We start from the raw sequence: 6000 nt of genomic DNA on the forward strand, positions 1-6000 counted from the left end.
TGTCGTCACCTGGTACAGCCACACACAGTCCTCCACAGATCACCATGTGCAAGACCGCCACGACAGTCTCCCACGTGCACTCTCAGCCCCTAGCTTCCTGTCACATCCTTAATCAGGGGAGACATCCTGGCGAGGGGCAGCTCTGAGCCAGAGGAAGGGGGAAAGCAATCTGCAAATCAGTCAGCAGGGCCAGGTTGCCAACGGGAACTAAACAGAAGGTGTTGAGTGACAGACACACACAAAGGAAAGGTGGTGAGGACACCGGCAAAGTAAACCTCAAAGCCACATGCCTCTGTCTCACATGATTGAAATTTATTCTTCCTGAATGTATAAATCAGGGGATTGGTTCAATATACATTCATTTTGCAGAATTCTACAAGCTCTTAGTTGTAAGTGCGCCCCCCCCCCTTCATTATCAGGATACTTGAATAAATATGCTCCCTTTTTTCATTTAAAACTTTGCTTAGAATTTTTATGTTGCCACCACCTCTTCCTGAGAAAGAGGTGCCCCCCCCCAGCTCAGAGCCAGCAGCTGATCATCTTTCTGGGTGGGGCCACAGGCACACCCCTAGTCAGAGAGGGCAAGGACAGTGGGTGAGGGAAACAGGGATTTCTCAGACCAATGTTTCCCCTCAAACAGGCCTCGCAGCTTTGTCAGACAGAGCTTGTTTGGAGGTTCTAGCAGGGGAGCGCAGCTGCTCGTATACCCTTGACCGAAGAACTGTCCTCCTCTATCGGGGATGGTCGTCCTCTTCGACCGAGCGCACAGCTTCCGGGTGGGATGCACATGGAGCGGTGAGGGAGGAAGGGGACACCCGCCTAGCCAGCCAGATCAGCCGAATCAACCCTGGCGATCAATGGGGTGACAGATGTCGCAGCCAGATCGCCCTCACATCCTGTCAGACTGAGAACCAACGGCATCGACCAAATTGGGGACCCCAGCTGCACTGTGACTTATGAACGATGACTATATTTTAAAAGAAATCCTTTTCATTTTCACATTGGAAACATTTGCTGCTTCCTTCAATCTGATTGCATCTCAGAGGACCTGTTGTAACATTTCCAATCATACAGTGTCGGCCAAAGGCAAATGGAGCTTATATAAGGAAACTCAAGAGTACAGGCACCTTCCCCAGAATCAAGCACCTTGCCACAGTTAAGTGCAAGGCTCCTGTGAAGTAAAGATGGTGCCAAGGTTGTGTGGGATCAATTCGATCGCGGAAGGTGGTGAGACGTCTTCCTGAAGGAAGTGCCCAGGGAAGGAGCAGAATCCAGGAGTCCAGGTCTATACAGTAGAGGCTGGGAGGAGCTGGAAAGGATAATTTCAAGAGCTTTAATTCCCTCCTTCCCAAAGCCACCCAGCCCCACCCAAACCCTTCAGCATCTGCCTCAAGAGGGCCCATTGTGGAGAGAAGGTACAGGGCCATATTATGGAACAGGGCTCCACTGGCTCTGGTCTGGACGAGATGGGGGCTCCTGGGGTAAGCAGAGGTTCCCTTGGGCCTTTGTGCTTGGCTGGGATCCCCACTGGTCTGAGCAGCTGGAATGGAATGTTCCTGGGAAGAAAAGCCTGCCTTTCCTCCACCTCTCCCCTTATGGAGTTCCCTAGGGCCAACAGTGGGGGGAGAAGGGGGATCGGTCCAGGGATTCCTGATATGGCGATGCTCTGGGGAAGCAAAGGCCCACACTGCCTGGGGGCTCTGTCCTCACAGCATCTCCTGGGCTAGGTAGATTGGCTCATTTACAAACCTCCACTGTGCGCTTAGTGTGACCTCACATTTAATAGTCTGGAGTCATCTCCTCCCCAGCTCCCCAATAACACATACCCACACAAGAAACTGACTCAGAGAAGCGAAGTCATTTGCCCAAGGTCTTCCAGCTGAGAAGTTACAGGCATGCACTGAATCCCAGATCTGTCTTGTTCCAAGTTTGGGGTGCTTTCTGCCCCACCATGGAGACTGTTACCCTCCTCCTCTGCCATCCCAGGCTCTTTGCTCTCCTTGGCACCAAACATTCCAGGTGCGCAGGGAGAGGAGGGAGCCCTCCAAGGCAAGCCCAGGCCCTGAGCATCGCTGGCCTGCCCTTGCCAGAAGCCAGGTGTGCTGACTCAGCCTGACTCACCCCTGGAGCCCAGACAACCAGGGTGGGGAACCAGCTTCTAGAGGTGTGCCCAGACCTTGGTGGTGGATTGGGGAGGGGGGTGCACCTTCTGCCACACTTCCAGCATTTCATCACACCCCTCCCAGATTCAAGGACCAGAGGCTAATGTACCCAGACTGAAAGCGTAAGAGCCCAAATCCCCCTCCCCCCAAATGGAGCCCTCATTAGCCTGATAAATTGAAAAGCCAGGTAGCCTAATGTTTAAAGGACCCCTTGTTTTCAGGTTCTATGTGCTTGGGCAAGTCATCTGCCCTACCTAATCCTCAGTTTCCTCAACCATGCAAATGGTTGTGCTTTTCCCAGCTACTCCACTTTGCAGAGTATCTGGGAGGACTGCAATGGATAGAGTGTAAAGTGCTTAGCACAGTGCCCAGCATGGAGGTGGTTAAAATATTCCGGAACCAACGATTCCCTTCCCCTATCACTCCTGCCCAGGGTTCTGTCAAGTACTAATGAAGCTTGAAGAAATAGTCTGGGGGCCTCCCAACTTTCCCAAATCCCTCCTTCCTGTGGCTTTAAAGCAGGGAGCCTCTCTATTATCTCTGAGAAGCCTGGGCCTCTGGGTTTCCTCTGGGGGCCTGGCAGGGTAGAGGGCACTGCAGGTTTGGAGGCACCTTGGTTGTGACCTGTTGTTTATGCCTAATCTCTAGAAAGCCACCCTGGTCCCCAGATGGGATGTTCTGATCAATTATCAGTGTACCAAATCTGTGAGGAGAGAAATGACTCCAGCCTTTCACTCCAACGGAGACTGCCAACCAGGGCAACCTCTTTTTCCAGACAGTCTCTCTTGAGGCCTTCCCCTGACGTCCGGGGCCAGGCCCAACCAGAGGCCCAACCTTACTCCCCTTCTCTAAATGACGGCCAGACCCACAAAACTCCAGGCCTTAGAAGCCACCCTTACCCCTCCACCGCCTCATGGTCAAGAAGGGGCTGGTCGGGGGCGGGGACCCTGGGGATAGAGCCTGCTTCAGGCCACGCCCCCCATGCCTCGGGAAGCAGCCCCACACTGCCCTCTTGTGGCGCCGCCTAGAAACGCCCTCATTTGGCAAGGGTTCCCAGAAGAGGGAAGGGCTTATCCAGGGGAAGGGCAAATTCTGAATTAGAACCCTGAACTCATCTCCCAGCCCAAGCACTGGCCTGAAGAAAGGTTTCTGTTCTCATTTCCCTTTTATGAGATCCCAGATTCACTGCTAGCCATCGATATTCTCAAAGTACTAGTCTCTCAAGATCCTAAGGGCTGGGGCCATCAAGAAAGTGTTCAAAAGTCTGGGCGGAGCAGGGTCAGTCCTCCGACCAGGGGTTATAGTTATTTGTGATGGTCTAAAAATAGCCCTCCAGCAACACAAATTGCCCAGCCCTGGAGGGTTCCCTGGGATGGTGACTGCCAGGGAAGGCTGCCTAGAGGGCTGGGAGACACAAGCCCTTAAAAAGTAGAGACCCTCTGATTCAGTGATCCTTCTTGAGCCCCTGCACTGAGTAGATAATAATGTTTGTCGACTGAGGAAAAAATGGAGCCTCCTGGGGGGGGGGGGTCAGTAAGCCAAACAGGGGTGGGAAAGTGATTTTTATTAGTTGGCTGAGGAACAGTGGGTGGAACCCTGAATCAAGACCTGGGGTTCAAGTCACTAAGCACTGTGTGCCCGGGGCCAAGGCCCTTGGTGAGCAGTGGGACATCTGGAAGGGGAGAAGGGGAAAGGGACCAGAGCTGCCTGTGACACTAGGACCAATCTCCATCTCCCACACACACAGGCATCACTTTCTCCAGCAAGAACCATCTCTAATGCCTCACTCCCCCCTCTCACCCCGCCGGCTCCAAATCAGGACAAAGCTGATTATCAATAAATCCCAGAGACAGGCAACACTGATGGCACAGAGCCCTTTACACCATTAGCTAAAAGCTTCTCTGGACCAAGTGCCCCTTTCCTATGCAACCTGGAAAACAAACAATCCTGGCTGTAGCCCAGTGCTGCAGCCTGAGCCCCTGTGTCACCTCCAGGAAGTCCTTGTTCTCTCTGGGCCTCTAGACCCTGAACGAACCGAATAACCTCAGAAGGTTCTCCCTTTCTCCAGGCAAGCCAGAGGACGCCAGGGCCCCTCACTGCTCTCCTGGTCCCCAAGCTCGCTCAGACTTCCTGAGACCTCCTCCTGGACTTCCCTTCCCCAGCTAAGAATGGATTTGGAAAAGGCCTGTTAGAAACCAGCCCCAAGGTTTAGCGCCTGAGGAGAGGGAGAGGAAGGGCTGAGAGCCAAGTGAGGGCCCCTGGGGCTCGGTCTTTCAGAGAGCAGTGCACCTGACCCTCAAAACTCTAGGATTAAGCCAGATTCCTGTGATTCTGACATTCCCATCCTACCCCTATTCCCAAGTCCTGATTGAGGAAGGGCGGCTATGTTCAGAGAGGGATGAAGCAAACCAGCCCAAAGAGGAGTCGCAGTCATTCTAGGTCACACAGTAGACAGGCTGGGCACCAGCTCTCTAGCCCCTGCCCCTGGGCGGGGAGGAGACACTATGGGAAGGACACACAGGCCTGGAACCTAGTTCTGTCCAGTGCTGATATGTGACCTTGCCCTGAAATGAGGAGTTCAAGTTAGCTCCTAGCTCCACCAGCAAAACCAGTGCTTGTTTCTAGGGGTGATTAAAACATTCCTCTGACTTACAGGGGAAGAAAGTCCTCTGCCCTGTGTTAACCTCACTGCAGCCCTTCCCAGAGGTGAAGATCACTTCACAGACCGACAAGGGATGCTGCAGTCCAATCAGTCCAAGCAGCAAAGCAGCCAGGCCATTCACAGCTGAGCAGGGGTGTGCTGACCGGCTTGTGGACAGGAAGTGCAGCCAATCTTATCGCAGGTCTGGCCCTTTAAGGCTCCCCCTTTCTAGAAGCAGATGACACACCTGCCCCCTTGGGGCCTGTTAAAGGATGTCACCTAGCTCCATCCCAGGCAGAATCCTCGTAGAGACAGGTTGGGGGGAGGGGGAGGAACCCTAGGAGAGCAAGTAAGGCCTTAAGCAGTTACCAAATACCCCACCCAGGTTATCAAAGTCAAGATGTACTTGACTTGGCAAAACTGCTTAGGACCATGAGAAAAGATCTGTCTCCTAGAAGTGGAAGGGCCTAAGTGATAGGGACAAATCCTCACCCTCTCTGGGGTTCCATCCCCCAAATGGGAACCCGGCTTAGGAGAGAACTCAGTGGTAGGTTGCTGGCGCAGTCCCCACCCCATCCTGGGACTTCATTATTTCTGGTCGGTGCCAGAAAGCAGCCGTCTCAAGGGCAAGACTCTTCTTACAGCTACAAAGGACCCAGGAAAGACAACTCGGAGCGGGGGGCTGCGTCAGTGCATCAGGCTCCGACCGGTGAAAGTTTGCTGGCAAACCCCTCCTGGAATCCGAGCGTCTTCAATTTATCCAACTCTATAATGGGTTCTTGGTGCTACCGCCTTACTCCCCAGGACCCAGGGGGTCTGGGAGAGGCAGTAACAAAATGGACGGTTTTACTAGGGACCCGACGGAGTCCAGAAGCCCCACGGAAGGGAAATCGGGGTCCTGTACCACCCGCCCCGTCCCCTCAGACGCACCAGCCGCTAAGACCGCACCTCAGCCTCCTTTACCGGGCCCCCGGCCCCCCGACAGTCTCTTCCTGGGGTCCGTCAGTCTGTTCATCTGCGTCGGTGACGCCGTCCCTCCAGCCGACGTCCCGATCCGTCGATCGGCACCTTGGCGATGGCCTGTCGGGGGTGGCCAGGGGTCCCCGCGCTGAGGTCAGCGCTGGGGGGAGGCGGGACCGCGGGGCGGACTCCGGCGGAAGGGCGAGTCGGGCTCCGGGCCGTGGCCCCGCCGCAGGC

At 54.5% G+C, this 6000-nt stretch overlaps 1 long non-coding RNA gene across 1 annotated transcript; it reads right to left on the reverse strand.

The window, feature by feature from the left end:
* Positions 1 to 290: 290 nt before the first annotated feature.
* On the reverse strand, positions 291 to 5994 carry LOC115300095. Its single transcript, XR_003912498.1, has 2 exons — positions 5752 to 5994; positions 291 to 1309 (listed from the first exon to the last, which is right to left on the reverse strand). It is a non-coding gene; the product is annotated as an uncharacterized LOC115300095 (long non-coding RNA).
* Positions 5995 to 6000: the final 6 nt, after the last annotated feature.

This window comes from Suricata suricatta, chromosome 8 (assembly GCF_006229205.1).
Source record: "Suricata suricatta isolate VVHF042 chromosome 8, meerkat_22Aug2017_6uvM2_HiC, whole genome shotgun sequence".
Lineage (NCBI taxonomy): Eukaryota > Metazoa > Chordata > Mammalia > Carnivora > Herpestidae > Suricata > Suricata suricatta.